The following is a 17,276-nucleotide window of genomic DNA, read 5'->3' on the forward strand; positions in this document are numbered from 1 at the left end:
CCAATCATGGGTCTGCTCGACACCGGAGCAGATATTTCAGTCATCAATGCATCCCAGTGGGACCCCAGTTGGGCAGTGAACGATGGTGCTGCCCAGGTTGCTGGAGTAGGGGGTGCCAGTTTGGCACTACGGGCTGCTAAACATTTGAATTGGACCTTTGAGAATCATCAGGGGTATTTTAGGCCTTTGAAATTGACCGGCCTTGCCTACGCCCTTTGGGGGCGCGACCTTCTTCAGCAACTTGAGTTATACCTCACCACCCCAGAGCACCTTCAGTTAAACATGCTGGGGCCACTGTGACGGTGAGCAGCCCGCATATAACATGGAAAACTGAGACCCCTGTGTGGGTTGAGCAGTGGCCCCTAACCCCTCAAAAGCTCACCGCCTTACGCTTTATAGTTGCTTCCCTTTTGGAGCAGGGCCGCATTGAGCCCACTACAAGCCCTTACAATTCTCCTGTTTTTGTTATAAAAAAGAAAAATGGATCTTGGCGCATGCTCATAGACCTTAGAGAGATTAATAAATGCATGCTGCCTATGGGGGCGCTACAGCCCGGTCTCCCTAGCCCTGCTGTGATCCCCCAAGATTTTAGTATGACAATTATTGACATCAAAGATTGTTTCTATAGCATTCCCTTACATCCACAAGATAGAGTCAAATTTGCCTTTTCCATTCCCTCGGAAAATCGCCAGCAGCCATATGAAAGGTATCATTTTACCGTGCTCCCTCAAGGGATGGCAAACAGTCCTAATATGTGCCAAATGTATGTCCACACCATCCTCTCCCCACTCAGACAGTGCTTCCCCAAGGCCATTATCATTCATTATATGGATGACATTCTTATTGCCACACCTAGTCAGGATTCCACGATGGCGCTTACTCAACTTATGGTCAATACCCTAGCTGCCCACGGGCTAACTGTGGCTCCAGACAAGGTACAGACTACACCCCCTTTTCAGTATCTTGGCCATGTATTGAAACAAGGACGGATTGCTCGCCATCCTCCGAGCATTGATCTTTCTCAGCTCACCACTCTCAATGATTTTCAAAAGCTGATTGGCGCTATACAGTGGATGCAGGCAGTTATCCCTATCCCCGATGGTGATCTGTACCCGCTGTATGACTTGCTGCGAGGAGATCCCGCCCTACTCTCACCCAGACATTGGACATCCGAGGCCTTAATGGCAGCCAAGAGCATCCTCAACAGATGCTCCACAGTTGTTGTGCGGCAGGAACCCAACCTACCCATTTATGCCACTATATTAAAAGCCAGTACTTTCATTGGGTGCCTCTATCAATCACATGGCATTTTGGAGTGGCTGTACCCCCCTCGCAACAAAAAGGCCCTTCCACATAAATGACGAATGGTCGCCCAATTTTTTCTTTTAGGTGCCGAGCGCTGCCTATTGGCTTTTGGCAGATTTCCCATTTTGAATTTAGAGGCATCAGAGGAAGCCTTAAGGTGCTTCTCCGATGAGATTCCAGAATGGGCCTCTCTTTTATGTATGTGTAATACCATAAAGCTTCCGCTCCCCCCAGCGCTTAGAGGATGCGAAGTCCTTCCTATCCATATGCCTTTTACTATTGTATCTCTACAGCCAGTTACAGGACCCACTGTTTTTACAGATGCTACTAAAAACCATAGGGCTGCGGTTTATATCCCTTCCAGGCAATTCCTTAAGGTGTACACCACCGAGCATTCCTCAGCCCAGAAAAATGAATTGCTGGCAATACAATATGCTCTCTCCATATTACCTAATGAGAGCTTTAATCTTGTTACTGATAGCTTGTATTGTGCAAATGCTATTGCTGCTTCACCTTTTGCCCTCATTAATCCCCGTGCTTCAACTATAGCTCAAATCCTATATGATATTCAAGAGTCTATGTTACAACGCTCTACTCCTCTTTATGTATTGCATATTCGCTCACATATGTCCACCATATGACCCATTTATCAGGGTAATGATATTGTAGATAAAGCCCTTATATTCCCTCTGCATTTAGAAGCACAGGCAGCCCATGATAAGTATCACCTATCTGCACAATCTTTGCGACGCCTTTATGGATTGTCCAGAGAAAACGCTCGCCAAATAGTCAAACAGTGTACCAATTGTGCTCCATTTCGCCCTCTTGCCCGAGACACCGCAATTAACCCCCGTGGTGATCTCCCTAACGATCTTTGGCAAATGGATGTAACACAGTTTGGCAAAGTTCTTATGCATGTTTGTATTGATACGGCCTCCAATTTTATTATGGCCTCTATACAGCCTAAGGAAACAGCCCGTGCAGTGATCGACCACCTCTATGGTTGCTTTGCCATGGTTGGGGTGCCTCGAGCCATAAAGACAGACAATGGGCCAGCTTATATTTCCTCTGCCTTTGCCGCCTTTTGTAGAGAATTTTCTATTATTCATATTACTGGCATCCCATATAATCCCACAGGTCAGGCCATTGTTGAGCGTGCTAACCGCACTATAAAAACTCTTCTGTTAAAACAAAAAGGGGGAGTAAGGGCAGCGGGGCCCCTCTCCCGAGGTGATCTGGCACAAGCCGTCTTCACTCACAATTTTTTGCAAATCCGAGACGATGGCACATGCCCCGCACAAAGATTTTATCTCCACGAGATGGGAGCAAGAAGGGAAAGGCCGTTAAAGGCCCCTACTGCCTGCCTCACCGGAGCTCGAATCCGGTGGAGGGACCAAGAAGGCAAATGGCATGGCCCTGGAGTAGTTATAGCGAGAGGTCAGGGGTATCTTTGCGTCCAACCAGATGGAGCTGACCCAGGGACGGAGATCTGGATCCCCACACGATGGGCAGTTGAGCTGCGAAAAGCCGAAAGCAAGGAGGAGACGAGGGCGGAGAGGAAGGCACCGTCCGAAGCGGGTGTGCAAACAGCGTGAGATAACCATGCTCACACTTCTGATGGCCTTACAACAGTTCCTTCCTGGGTCCGAGGCTGTCCAGTCCAAATGGTACAACGCCACCCCCGCAGAGCAGCGAGCCGCGGATCAAAGGGGCGACACCTACTGGACTTTAGCACAGGGACTCCCCGCCTTATGGAGACTCAACATTCCTCAACCTTCCCCAATCAATGGCCGGCAGTCCGCAAAGCCCTCCAGGGGGCTATGCTGGCTTATAACGCCACAGATGACATCCATCAGTTGGACTTGCTCATTGATCAGCTGAATAACCTTTCCAGAACATTTGAGGAAAAGCGTGAACAAGAAGAGCGTTCCATCTTCGATTGGTTACAACGAATCCTGGACTTGCATTGGCTGCCAGGCGTGCTCTCCTCCGTTGCAGTTCTTGTCCTTATGTGTCTCGTCCTGCCGTGCCTCCTGAAGTGCCTCCTGCAATTATTGACACGGGCACTAGAGAGTCTTAAAGGCGATGTTTTGTCTCTGAGACATCGCAAAGACAGGTCCCCGTGGGGGGAACCACCCAATCTACCCATGTAAAACAAAAAGGGGGAGATGTTGGGGGACAGCTCTGGACCAGGGTCCCCCGTGAGGACCGTGAGACGCCTGAGGGTCCGAACCTGCTTACGTGGCAGGCTAGCTGGTCTAGCAAGCCACGAGGTACTGGGATGGCCCTGGTAACAGGCTGGCTCCACCCACGGGGAGGCACTTGGGAGGAGCTCGCCCACCCATGGGAGGTACGGGGGAGGAGACAGGGGATAATAAAATGGGATGACCATGAGAGCTGGAGAAAGAAACGGAATAAAGCTTGCTGACTGCAACTCCTTTCGGGTGCTCTGCCTGTTTATTCCCCTTCCCCAACAGGGAGAGGGAATTCCCTCCCCCGAACCAGGAGGAGGGCCAGAGACATCTGAGGACCGGGGATAGGTAAGTAGAAGGCGAAGGCCCGGGAGTTGCCCCGGGCACTCCAGTACTGTCTCTTCCTGCCTGGGTGACCCTGGATGAAATGCTTAACACTTCTGTCCCTCATTCTCCTTGTCTGTACACTGAGGAGATGGACACAGTGACCTCTAAGGTCCCTTCAAGCTCTCGACTTAGCATGGATATTTCCCAGAACAGTCTTGGCCTCCTCAGTGTGGTTTTTCTTGTGATTTTCCTGTGGTTTGGTCTGAAATTTGTGCAAAGTCTCTAGGCAAAAAGGTTATATTGGGTGAATTTGAATTCTGATATTGATGACTTTAGTATTTATAACAGGAGAGAGTAAAGTCTTCTATGATCCTTCTCCAATGATCACACAGGGATTCAGAAGAAATGGGGCATCTGTGGAGACTAGGAAGAGCTGACTGTAAGCCATGAATGTGAGCATGTCATTGGCCATAAAATGGGCACTATGATTTCGGTGTCATTGAGCAAGGTTCTGTAAAGCTGCAGAGGAGATGGTGAGAAAGAATGCCAGTCCTCCTACGAGCAAGACCTATGAGACTTCATAGTCCCAGACAGGTTAAAGTGACTTGCCTAGGGTCGCACAGGTAGTAAATAGCAGAGCTGCATCAGAACTCAAACCCTCTAACTACAAAATTAATCAGTCTGGGAAAGGAAGACTCTCAGGGTTTCTGGCCAAAACAGAAACAATCGCTATTTACTCTAACTCTGAGTCAGTCAGGGACCAAACAATGACCAGGTGGGGCTGGACCTGGCACCTATTGTTAGCCAACCAATGAGAGCCAGAGTGATTTGGGTTTAAATTCAGCCTCCTTTCTTACCTAGCCTTAATCACTGAATGGGGTTGTTGTCTCAGTCAAGCTGAGAGGGTGAGCCTGGTGACTTTGAAGAGCCCTGCCTCACTTAAATCCAATTCCCTTGTAGGTCATGGCATCACCACCCTAATGTTATGGACCTCGTCCATAGCGAAGGAAAAACAACAGCTCCAAAACAATAATCTTTCCATACTACTTTAAGAGTTCCTAAAATGTGTCATAATTTAGTGGAAAAGCACAAAGAAGAAATAAGAAATCATATTGGTTGACTTAGCTATTCTCAGCAATACAACAACTCTGAAGGACTTTAGGATGAAAAGTGCTATCCATCCCCAGAAAAGGAACTGATGGTGTCTGAATACAGATTGAAGCATGTGTTTTTTGCTTTATTTTTCTTGAGGGTTCTTTTTATCTATGTTTTCTTTTGCAACATGACTGTTACGGAAATTTTTTTTCAAGTTTTTCATGACTATACTGTATAATTGATATCAAATTGCTTGCCTTCTCAATGGGGTGGAGAGGGGAGGGAGGAAGGGAGAGAATTTGGGACTCAAAATTTTATCAATGAATGTTCAAAATTGCTTTTACATGTAACTGGGGGAAAATAAAATCCTAAATGAAAATAAATCATATTCGTCACTGAGTGGGATAGACTTGGTGAAGACTCCTCAGATTGTGGTTTTCTCCCAAGGGTGAGGTGGGGCCTGGAGGCTCGGGGCTGCAGTGTTTTTGGAATAGAATAGTTCCATATAAGGTATAAAACTGTGTGGTGTACTGGGGTCTCAATGATTGGACAAAACTTGCGTAATTCCTCGATGTCTTCATTTCAAAGGGATTGGTTAGATCTCATGTCTAGAATGTAAGACCATATCCTCAGCTAATGAGGATAATGGTCAGTGGGGGGAGGAGGGACTTGCGTTAGGGTTTATAAATCACTGTCCTGATTTTTATCTTCGGCTTTCCTACTCCAGGTGAACTGCTGTGGGATTGTCCAGATTCTCGAGAATCGAATAAAACTCTTTTCTGTCATCACTTTGAGAGGCCTCTGAGTAATTGATTTATGTAGGGACCTGAGCCATCCCACACAGTTTGGGGGCACGTACCGGGATCTGTGACCTTTCTGAGAGACGGCTGACAGCTCAGTCCAAGGACTTGGGCGCCCGTGGGGAGATTTCCCCATTGTCCTTGAAAGGAGCTGCCGGGCCTCCCTCTCTGCAAGGTAACGACCTGAAGCAGAGGAACTCAGTGAAGACAGAAAAGAATAGAGATAAGGACTCCAAAGACTCCGAAGCTGTGAAGTGTGTAAAAATGCCAACCAGTTGGTGTTGAAGTTTGCAGTCAGGCAACTTGTACGCGTATACAACCCAGCGGTAAGCGCGGGGGGGGGTCTGGGGGTCAATTCGTTGAGTCTTAGATAGACTCGGGGAGAAGGTGACGACTCCCAACCAAATTAGTGGACTGCGGGACCCCAGGGTGAAGGGCCCCCCCCAAAAACGTTTGCTGGGTGACTGTTGGTGACGGGCGACCCTCACCTGAGAGCTGGCAAGAGAAGCTAGCAAGGGAGCTAGCATAATTCGTTGAGTCTCAGACTCGGAGGTGTTGGCGACAACCCTCGACCAAAGGAGCCAGCAGGAGAAGCTAGCAAGGGAGCTAGCATAATTCGTTGAGTCTCAGACTCGGAGGTGTTGGCGACAACCCTCGACCAAAATGGGACAAAAGCAGTCCAGGAATAGAGCTTCGGAGTGGAGTCAGGAAGAAATACCGGTAAATAGTCCCTTGGGAAACCGATTACAAAATTGGCATGAATTACCAAAATTATAGAGAAAAGAATGTAGAAGAAGATGATTAAGTATTGTTGTTTCATATGGGGTGAAAAGACATCGGAGGAGGAGGAGGCACAATCTGGCCCAAATGTGGTTCCTCCGAGGACTGGGTGTGACAAAAATTTAAACCTATATGTCCTATTCTATTCTGTTAAATGTTTTGTCTGTATATGTTGTGTTGGTATTTCTGTGTGAATGAAAGTCTGTGTGTCTCTGTTTTCATCTGATAAGGTTGTAAATTTAGCCAGCCAGCCAGCCAGCCAGCAGGAGCAGAAAGGCTGAGCTGAACTGTCCTTGAAATTCCTGTTACTCCCTTTCTTCAGCCCCTCCAGACTAGTTTCAGAGGGGCGGAGGGACAAGGAGAGAGAAAGGAAAAAAAAAATCTCAAGTAAGCAACTTAGAGCTGAGAGTTTTGGATTTAGGTTTAATTAGGTCAATATATTTGATGCCAGACAATGCATTTAAAGTAAAAAGACAATAAGTTTAGGTTTTTCTTTTTCTTTGCAGGGTGGGAGGGCCAGAAAGGGGTGGCCTTGGGAATCCTGGCACAAATAAGAGGAGGGCAGAGACACCCAGCAGCATTTCTGCCAAAAATGTTAGCTCCATTAACAAAAGGATAGGTATTTGTTAGATGCAACATTAATCTAATAGATTGGGGTTTTAAAAAGATGTAATAGAAATTTGATAATTTGAAACTTAGAAAGAGCTGAATAGGTTAATGGCTTCTTTTAAGTTTTAAGTAAACTTAAATAAGTTTAAATTTTTAGGTAATCCATCTAAATATTGTATTAGAATTTGCATTGTTAAGCTAGTTTGTGAATTGGTTAAAAAGAGTTGTTATGAATTGTTTTTTTTTGTAAGAGTTTTCTTGTTGTAGCATTCTTATTAAGAAAATGAGAATGCTTTAAAAATGTACGGGTATATATATATATATATATAGGTGTGATTTTCAAGCCTATTTCATCTGAGCATGTATTATGTTAAAAGTTGATTTCTGTTGTTGAAAAGGAAATTTTAGCTAAAATTGTTTTTGCCATGAATCAAGCATTTACTCTAAAGTTATTTTTGTAAAAGAAAGTTTATGGGCAAATATGAAAAGGCTGTGGATTTAGGTCTTGTGATTTCTGTCAATTAGTTTCAAGGGGATTGTGATAAATTGTAAACTGTTCATAAGAGAAGAAATATTTGCTGTATTAAGAAATACTTTGTAAAATCTTTCGTATGGGTTTTTGAAAGGCCTATCCAATTCATATTTGTAAGTTACAAAAGTGGGAAGAATTTAGTTTCTCTAATAGGATATGAAAATACAATTGATGTCATCTGAAATTTATTGTTCGGGTTCATAGCTAAAACAATTTGTTACCACTTACAAAATTATGTTTGCCATTTGTAATTCTAATGCTAAAACCTAAAGCTGGTACACTGTGTGAATATGTGGGGGAAAGAAGCAGTCCTCAGGCTAGTAACAAGTACAGCCCCAGCAGCTGAGGAGATTGTATATAGAACTTGCTTTGGTGAGAATTTGAAAATGTATAAGAAATGATCTTCAGTGATTGGCTCTTTAGGGCAAATTTAAGATCTAAGAAGTAAATAAAATCCCTGGGGACATTCTTTCTAAATCTAATGAGAATAAATAGATATTGTATCATTGTTACACAGAACAAAATTGGGATTCAAAGTTAGCTGTAATTGTATTTTATTTACAGGGGGATTCAAGGAAAGGAATCCCTTATAAAAAGGGGGGGGGGGGGCCAGGTGGTCTGGGAGTTCCAGGAATGGTCTTGATGGGAGTGGCCAGTAAACTGGAGATTTGGACTGATAGAATTAAGAGTGGGAAGTAGAATAGACTTGGCTATAGTGATAAGAGTGGACCTTAGGAGAGCCGGTTCACGTGGAAAAACCAAGGAGTTTTCAAGGTGAGGTTTTCCAAGGCCTTTAGACAAATGGGACTAAAACTTTTTGGGGTAATGGACAAAGGTCCCAACTTGGAGTGAGATCTTTACAGGTTACAAAATGATGTAAAAGCAATTAGTATTAAAACAATTAACTGAATTAATTACTGAGACTAAATCAGAGGCATCTTCAGTTTGGGGAAAGAATTTCAGTCTAATTTTCTTAGAGGTAGGTAGCCTCTGGTAATATTTGGCATTGAAAGTTAAATGATTGTTTTGATTTGAATTCAGTACATGAACATAAAAATTCAAGTTAGTGTTTGAACTTATCACATGTGTAGCTCATTCTTTTAGATTGAGCAGGGTTAGAAAGGGATAAAGTAGTTTGGGAAACAGATATAAATCTATTAGAGCAATGACTTATGATTGTTATTCAATCAGGAACTAGAACATGTATAGGAAGGCATGTAGGCTACTTAAACCTGCTTCAGAGATGTTCCTTGGCCAATGTGAAATTAGTCATGTCTGAAACTGATTATTGGAGCTTGCTATTTTAAGATTTTTGTGGGACTATTAACTGACTGTTTTTCTGAGTCTAACTCCAGGTGTGGATAGCAAGAGAGGTGGTCTGAGCCACTGATCCATGATGCCAATAAGCCTGTGAGATGCTGGTATGAACTGCAAAAAGGTGATCTCATGGGAAGGTCGGGAGAGCGACTGTTCAGTCTGGGCTGAGGTAGGATTTTCCTGACTCAATTTCCCCACTGACACCTGGCAGACTTGAAGCCTGGCTGAACGCCAGTTGACAATCTACTCCTGCCTGGAATTGACATGAAGTGAGGGAGATGTTGTTTCCCTTCAATGTCCCTACTCTTAGTGGCAAATTCCTAAAATCAGAAGTTTTGTAAGTAATAATACCAGATCTGTTGAATAATAGATTGTTGGTAGGGGAACATCTGAGGTTAAGTCTAACATTGAGCTAACAGGTTTAGGACTTTAGAACAACAACAATAAGTTAGGGTCCTCTAATTCTTAGTAATGGTGTGGAGATGATTAGGTTAAGGGCTTGTGAGGCTAGCATGCATAGTTATTATTTTGTCCTAGTTGGTTAATGCTAAATGAAAAATGGTTTGTAGACTATATTGTAAATGCTTTAAAAGAAGCATCACATGATCAGAAGTTGGAATTGTTTTATGATGTGATATGCACTGTGTTAAGAATGATTATTTATTGTATTTATATAAGTACTGGAGCCTGGTGTTGACTCCTTAGTGAAATCTCATCTTCCTAATGAGGGAATGAATAATGACTTGCTGTGAAATGTAGAAGCTGCATTTTAATGTGAATTTCTTATTTTTCTTTAAAAAAAAAATGATAATTTGTCAAAGTTTCAATTTCGATTTTTGTAAGAATGATAGGATTGGTAATCTAAGATGGTATTAAGTTCAATTCTGTAGGAGAGTGGACATCTGGATTTCTACAAGAAGATAAAGAAAAGAAGATGCTGAGATGCTGTGCTGACGACTGTTTGAAGGAGCATCCAGATCAGAAAATTGCATAAGATGATATTTCTCCCCAGACTGCTGTATGAGATGGAACCTCTAAATGGACAGTTCATTAATTTAAATCTCTGTATCTGTACTTATGACAAGGGGACTGCCCCCCTGTAATTTGCTAATGCGTCAGTCAACTTTGCTTTCTTCCCATATTCATATAAAAGGAAGATAGATGAAGGGAAGGATTCATAAGGGAAAGAATGTGAAGAGGTATTTATTGATTGGATTTAGGTATGGAAAAAGGAAAAATAAGAGGAGGGGAGGAATATGGGTAAGTTGAACCTTGAACTATCTATTCCCCCATACCAATTCAGAAAATGTTTAGCATGATTGGGAAGCCAGTAGACAAAGTTATGGAAGGTTATTGCATTTAAAATTTTAAAGTTGTTTACTTTCATTTATAATTATTGCTATTAGTTAATAACTCTCAAGCTTCATGCTTGGAGACACACTTTGTCAGTATTAAAGCTCCATTTGAAGCGTGTGTGAGAACACACAGAATTTGGAAAAGGATGGCCAACTTGCATACAGGCTGTGGCAGCCACTGCCCTCCTAGTAGAAGAAAGTAGAAAAATCACTTTTGGAGGCTGTTTGATTGTGAGTGTACCTCATCAGGTGCGATCTATCTTAAATCAGAGAGCTGGGAGATGGCTGACAGATTCAAGAATTTTAAAGTATGAGGCCATATTATTAGAAAAGGATGATTTAATACTGTCCCAAGACCATAACCTTAATCCAGCTAGTTTTCTGTCAGCCTCACCCGAGGAACCTGTAAATTTGGAACACTGCTGTTTGGATATAACTGATTATCAGACAAAAGTGCGGGAGGATTTACAAGAATCCCCTTTGTTTGAGGGAGTGAATTGGTTTATAGATGGGTCCTCCCGGGTGATAGAAGGAAAGAGACAGAATGGGTATGCCATAATAGATGGAGATAGAAGTTCTCTAGTACAAGCTAGTAGCTTACCTAAGACTTGGTCAGCACAAACTTGTGAACTGTATGCTTTGCATCAAGCTTTAAAATTATTAGAAGGGAAAGAAGGATATATATATACAGACTCTAAGTATGTTTGGGGAGTAGCACATGTTTTTGGAAAAATTTGGGAAGAAAGAGGAATGGTAAATAGTAAGGGAAAGGAACTAGCTCATACCACCCTACTGACTAAAGTATTGAGTAGTTTACTGTTGCCCAAAGCAATTGCTATTGTGCATGTGAAAGGACATCAAATAGGGAATACCTTTGAGGCTAGAGGTAATCGCCTTGCTGATGAGGAAGCGAGGAAGGCTGGGGAAAAGGAACCTGGACAGACTGCAATGTTGGTATTAATTCCTACTTTGCCTCCCAATCTCCCCTCCCCATCCTATACTCAGGAAGAGAAGAAAAAGGCTCAAGACTTGGGAGCCAAGGAGACAGAAGGAGGGCGCTGGTTTCTCCCGGATGGCCGTGAGGTACTGACCAAGGCAGGGATGAGATGAGTCTTGCAATACCTACATCAAGGTAGTCATTGGGATGTCCAAAACCCGTGTGATGCTGTATTGACAAAGTTTGTGTCACCGGGCTTATACACACTGGCCAGACAATTGGTGGAGGGTTGTCTGATTTGTCGAAGGACAAATAAGACTGCTCAACGCCATCCCCCCCCCCCCAAAGGGGGCAGGCCCCCGGGATACAGACCCTTCCAAAGCATTCAGGTGGACTTCACCGAACTACCATCAGTGGGCAGTCTCAAATACCTGCTAGTCATAGTAGATCACCTGACCTCATGGGTAGAAGCCTTTCCCTTATCACGAGCTACTGCCTCCTCAGTTAGTAAGATATTATTGGAACAGATAATTCCACGGTATGGCATGGTGGAGAGGATAGATTCGGACCAAGGCACTCACTTTACTGCCAAGGTTTTGCAGTCATTAATAAAAGCACTGGAGATTACTTGGGGGAGTTTCACACTCCCTGGCATTCTCCTTCCTCAGGCAAAGTAGAAAGAATGAATCAGGGAAACAGCATCCAGGGGTTCCTCTATATGATGATCTAGCAAAAAGAAAGAGGAACATCGACACCTCCCTCACTCAGACTGGAAATGCAAATGGGTGGGGCGATACTTGGCCTCCTGAGAGGATAATCAGAGAGTATGGGCCTGCAACTTGGGCTCAAGATGGGAGCTGGGGTTATAGAACCCCTATATATCTATTAAACAGACTAATCAGACTTCAAGCAGTAGTTGAAATTATAACCAATCAAACAGCAAAGGCTTTGGACTTACTGGCTGATCAAGCCACACAAACTAGGGAAGCAGTACTGCAACATAGATTAATCTTAGATTAGTTACTTGCAGAAGAAGGAGGAATTTGTGGGAAGCTCAATTTATCTACATGTTGCTTAAAAATTGATGATAATGTAAGGATAGTGAAAGAGATCACCAAGAATATCAGGAAGGTTGCTCATGTTCCCATACAAACTTGGGGCTCCCCTTTCAATACATCCTGGTGGTCCTGGTTTGAGGGGAGCTGGTGGAAGAGGTTACTGTGGTTTGGCCTTATAGCAATTAGTGGTATTGTATTATTTCCTATTTGTCTACCTTGTTTGATTTCACTAATTACTAAAATAGTTAGAAATTCTTTACTAAAACTTGTTAGAGTAGAAGAAAGGACTGAAGGAGCCATTCGACTGATGATATTAAAAAAGGAAGGTTGGGTACCTGTGGAGACAAGAGACATGAATGATCCTGATTGGGATGAGGAGATTAATAGACAGTGTGAGATTATGTTACAGAACTTTGGTTAAAACATCCGTGAGAAGTCTTCAGGCTGATAAAATAAGAGGAGGGATTGAGTGGGATAGACTTGGTGAAGACTCCTCAGATTGTGGTTTTCTCCCAAGGGTGAGGTGGGGCCTGGAGGCTCGGGGCTGCAGTGTTTTTGGAATAGAATAGTTCCATATAAGGTATAAAACTGTGTGGTGTACTGGGGTCTCAATGATTGGACAAAACTTGCGTAATTCCTCGATGTCTTCATTTCAAAGGGATTGGTTAGATCTCGTGTCTAGAATGTAAGACCATATCCTCAGCTAATGAGGATAATGGTCAGTGGGGGGAGGAGGGACTTGCGTTAGGGTTTATAAATCACTGTCCTGATTTTTATCTTCGGCTTTCCTACTCCAGGTGAACTGCTGTGGGATTGTCCAGATTCTCGAGAATCGAATAAAACTCTTTTCTGTCATCACTTTGAGAGGCCTCTGAGTAATTGATTTATGTAGGGACCTGAGCCATCCCACACAGTCACTATTCTCCCATCTACCCCACACTATCCTGACATTCCCTCCCTGGTTCCTGTGACCCATATTCAGCCAACACCATGAAGCTTTGCTTCGTACTCTAAGTCTGGAGATTTGGGCCTAAGATCCATGAATCTCCAAGGCAGCTATGTGGCACAATGATTAGAGTGCTGGGCTTCATCTTCCTGAGTTCAAATCTAGCCTCAGACACTTACTAGGTGGGCAAGTCACCTAACCCTGTTTGCCTGGGTTACTTCATCTGTAAAATGAGCTGAAGAAGGAAATAACAAACTACTTCAGTATTTTTGCCAAGAAAACCCCAAATGATGTCATGAAGAGTCAGACGTTGCTGAACAGCAACCACCATGAATCTCTAGATAGATTTCAGGGTATCCACAAACTTGGATTAAAAAAAAAATACATCCTTATTTTCACTAACCTTTAAATAAAATTTAACATTTTCTTTAATTACAAGGGCCTTTGAAAATTATTCTGTGAAGGGTTTTATAGTTTCCCCCAACTACCAAAAGAGTCTAAGACAAAAAGGGTTAAGAACTTTTATTCTAAATTATGGAGAAAAGAAAAAATTGCTCCTCTCACAGGATTCCCCTGGATTGCCACATGGAAGATATTTCTTGGACATCAAATGGGTATTGAAATAACCAGGTATGAAAATAAGTAGAGACTGAGAGGATCATAGAATTTAAAGCCAGAAGGAACCTGAGAAATTGTCTAAAGAAACACTTTTAATTTTACAGATGGAAAAACTGAGGCCCAGAAACATGAGGTGAGTTACCCAAGAACGTACAAGAAGTATGAGTCAGGATTTGAACCCAATTCTAGTTGTATAGAAATAAATATCTGGTTAAGAATATTGTGTCTGAGAATGTAATGTGGAATTTTGGACCATCTAACAAGGATTAATTAAAATCTATTCACCTTTATAAATTGTCTTATAAATTATAAATTTATAAGATTGTCTTTATAAAGACAATCAAAAAGGTTTTAAACTGAAAAGAAAGTGAGGAGAAAATTGTCTATACCTAATTGAACACCTTAGAAAGCCACTTATGGTACTGGATGAAGAGAAACACTAGAGACACTAAAGGGAAACCAATATACTAAGTTAGCTAACCAACAAAGTGAAAACTAGTTTCTAGAATAGAAATGTTGAAAACATTGAGTGGAATAAGTTTAGTGAAGACTTCTCAGATTGTAATTCTTCTCCCAGGGTGAGGTAAGACTGAGAGGCTCAAGGTTACTATATTTTTAGAGTAGAATAATTCCATATAAGGATATTAAACTGTGTAGTACATTAGGGTCTCAATGATTGGATGAAACTTACATAATTCTTCGATGTCTTCATTTCAAAAGGGATTGGCTAGATTTTGCGTCTCGAATGTAAGATCATATTCTCAGCTAATGAGGATAATGGTCAGTGGGGAGGGAGGGACTTGAGTTAGAGTCTACATATATATATATATATATATCATTGCTTCTCCTTTGTCTTCGGCTTTTCCTGGTAGAGGAATTGCCCGATTCTAGAGAATCTAATAAATAAACTTTCTGTCATCACTTTGAGAGGCCTCTGAGTAAATAATTTAAGCAGAGATTTGAGCCATCCCACACAACATTGAGTGAAAAAAAACATTTCATTTTAGAAATTGTGATAGAAAAGGAGAGGAAAACTAGCCATATACTCCCATATGCCCTAGATTTTTGGAGAAGAGATTGTAAAGTGTTCACAGAAAAGATAGATAGGATTTCATGGACTCAAATTCTGTAGGGGAGTCAATAGAGGAATTCAGGGAATTCAGTTCAGGTGGAATGGAAAACTCCCAAGAACAAAGTCCTGAAGACATAAAGAAATAGTCTGATAAAGAACAAAAGTGAAGGGCAAAGTTAATGCAGAAGGAATCCATCAATCAACTTAGACTTTAAAAAGAGATGAACAAAAGACATGAAAATATGAAAAAAAAGACACGAAATACTGGAACTTCAATGCAAAAGTATTGCCTTGATTCAACAGATCACCAGTCCAACCTCCAGCCCAGACCTCACATGTATTATCCAGGGAAGAAACTTCTATAGAGAAAGGGTCAGCCATCCCCACCAACTGCCAACCAACTATCACCACAGGACAGGCAAGTCAACCTGGCTGAGTGAGGCAGAAAGACACTCTGAGGGAGAGAGAAGAGACAACATGTGCCAGCCAAGTCAAAACACCACCACCACCTAGACCCCCACGACCCTTTATGCAGACAGCCTAGGACCCTAAACACAAGAGGCTTGGGGGTGGTAGTGCTTCCCACCCAGCACTCAGAGTCATCATTTTAGGAAGTAATTCTGTGTGAAGATGCAGCTGCAGCCTGGTAACCTCATCAGCAGGTGTTATGGCCACAGCAAATGAAGGCTATGAAAAGAAAATCCTTGCCATCCAAGTCCTTGACACTCACAAGGCTCAACATCAGAAATTGATATGAGGTTGCTGGGTGATTTTGTTGTTTCATCCTAGTAGGGGCTGTGGACCTTTTCCATCTGACTTGCATTTGAAGCCTTCTATATATGTAGTCACTCCCATTACAATGTGAGCTGTCTAGAACAGGGGCTTAGTGCAGCGCTTTGCACACAGTAAGTACATAATAATTGCTTTATTTATTCCTTCAAGATTATCAGGAGTTCTAAGGATGAAATGAATATGGGAAGGACAACAGAAAGGGTTTAGAGTTGTTTTTTGTTATGTTGGGGGAAAGAGAAGAATGAAAAATAGGCTAGTATTACTGCAAAGGGTAGATGGGACAAGGATAAGAAACTCTGGAGAGCAGACACAGTTGTTTCACTATTATTTTTCTTCTGTTTTCTCTGCCGAGGTGCATGATCTTTGGAACAGAAAAGAAATGGAATGAAAATAGCTATTAGGAAACTGATATTTAAGATAAGTAGCGAGATCATAGTTAATACTCTAAACTTTACAGTGTTTTAGCGTATTATCTCCATTCTCCAGATGAGGAAACTGAGGCAGAGAGTGGTTAAGAGACTTGCCCAAGATCACACAGCTAGTTTCTGAGGCAGGATTTCAATTCAGATCTTTCTGACTGCAATCAGGGCTAGTACCCCATCCACCACTCCATCTGGCTGCTTAGAGTACAAGATACTAGCTAGGGTTCTCCTGGCAAACTTTGACAAGTTCTAATCACCAGGCCCAAGTCAGTTACTTCTAAGATAAGTAAGTGCTCAGCCATTTTCAGGCAGCTAGGTGGCACAATGGATAAAGCTCTGGGCCTAGAGTCAGAAAGACCTGAGTTCATAATCCTGCCTCAGATATTTACTAGTTGTGTGATCCTAAGCAAGTTACTTAACCCTATTTGCCTTAGTTTCCTCATCTGTAAAATGAGCTGGGGAAGGAGATGACAGACCACTCCAGTGTCTTTGCCAAAAAAAAAAAGGAGAGAAGGCATTCAGAAAAAGTCTGACACCTCTAAAGCAACAGCCACAAAGAGCCATTGTCAGTGATTTCTGAAAGACAATGGAGAAACTAGAAAGGAACTTAAGGGGAATAGAGAAAGGCAAATAGATGATTATTGAACTTTTTTTTTTAGGCACAACTAAGTGGCAGAGTAGATAAAAGACCAGGCCTGAATTCAGGAAGACCTGAGTTCAAATTCACTTAGCTAGCTATGTGACCCTGAGAAAGTTACTAAACCATGTTTGCCTCAGTTTCCTCATCTGTAAAATGAGCTGTAGAAGGAAATGGCAAACCACTTCAGTAGCTTAGTCAAGAAAACCCCAAATGGGGTCATAAAGAATTGGACACAACTGCAAAAGACTGAACAAAAACAAAAACAAATAGCATGACCTAGAGTGAGAAGTTAAGTTTCTCAGTCTGGATGTGGATTATGGTGCTCTGATCACAAGAGAAGATGCCCCAAGCGGTGGATTTCAGAGGAAAGAAAATGAGCTTTGTTTGTGGCATATTAAGTGACTTCATTTCTGGACTCATTGTTCGACTCTTCATGACCCCATTCAGAGTTTTCTTGGCAAAGATACTGGAATGGTTTG

General features: G+C 42.4%; 1 long non-coding RNA gene across 1 annotated transcript; it reads left to right on the forward strand.

Annotated features, from left to right (window-relative positions):
• Positions 1-5,327: 5,327 nt before the first annotated feature.
• LOC140505554 (uncharacterized) lies at positions 5,328-13,165 on the forward strand. Its single transcript, XR_011967562.1, has 2 exons — positions 5,328-6,045; positions 13,105-13,165. It is a non-coding gene; the product is annotated as an uncharacterized lncRNA (long non-coding RNA).
• Positions 13,166-17,276: the final 4,111 nt, after the last annotated feature.

This window comes from Notamacropus eugenii, chromosome 5 (assembly GCF_028372415.1).
Source record: "Notamacropus eugenii isolate mMacEug1 chromosome 5, mMacEug1.pri_v2, whole genome shotgun sequence".
Taxonomy (NCBI): Eukaryota; Metazoa; Chordata; class Mammalia; order Diprotodontia; family Macropodidae; genus Notamacropus; species Notamacropus eugenii.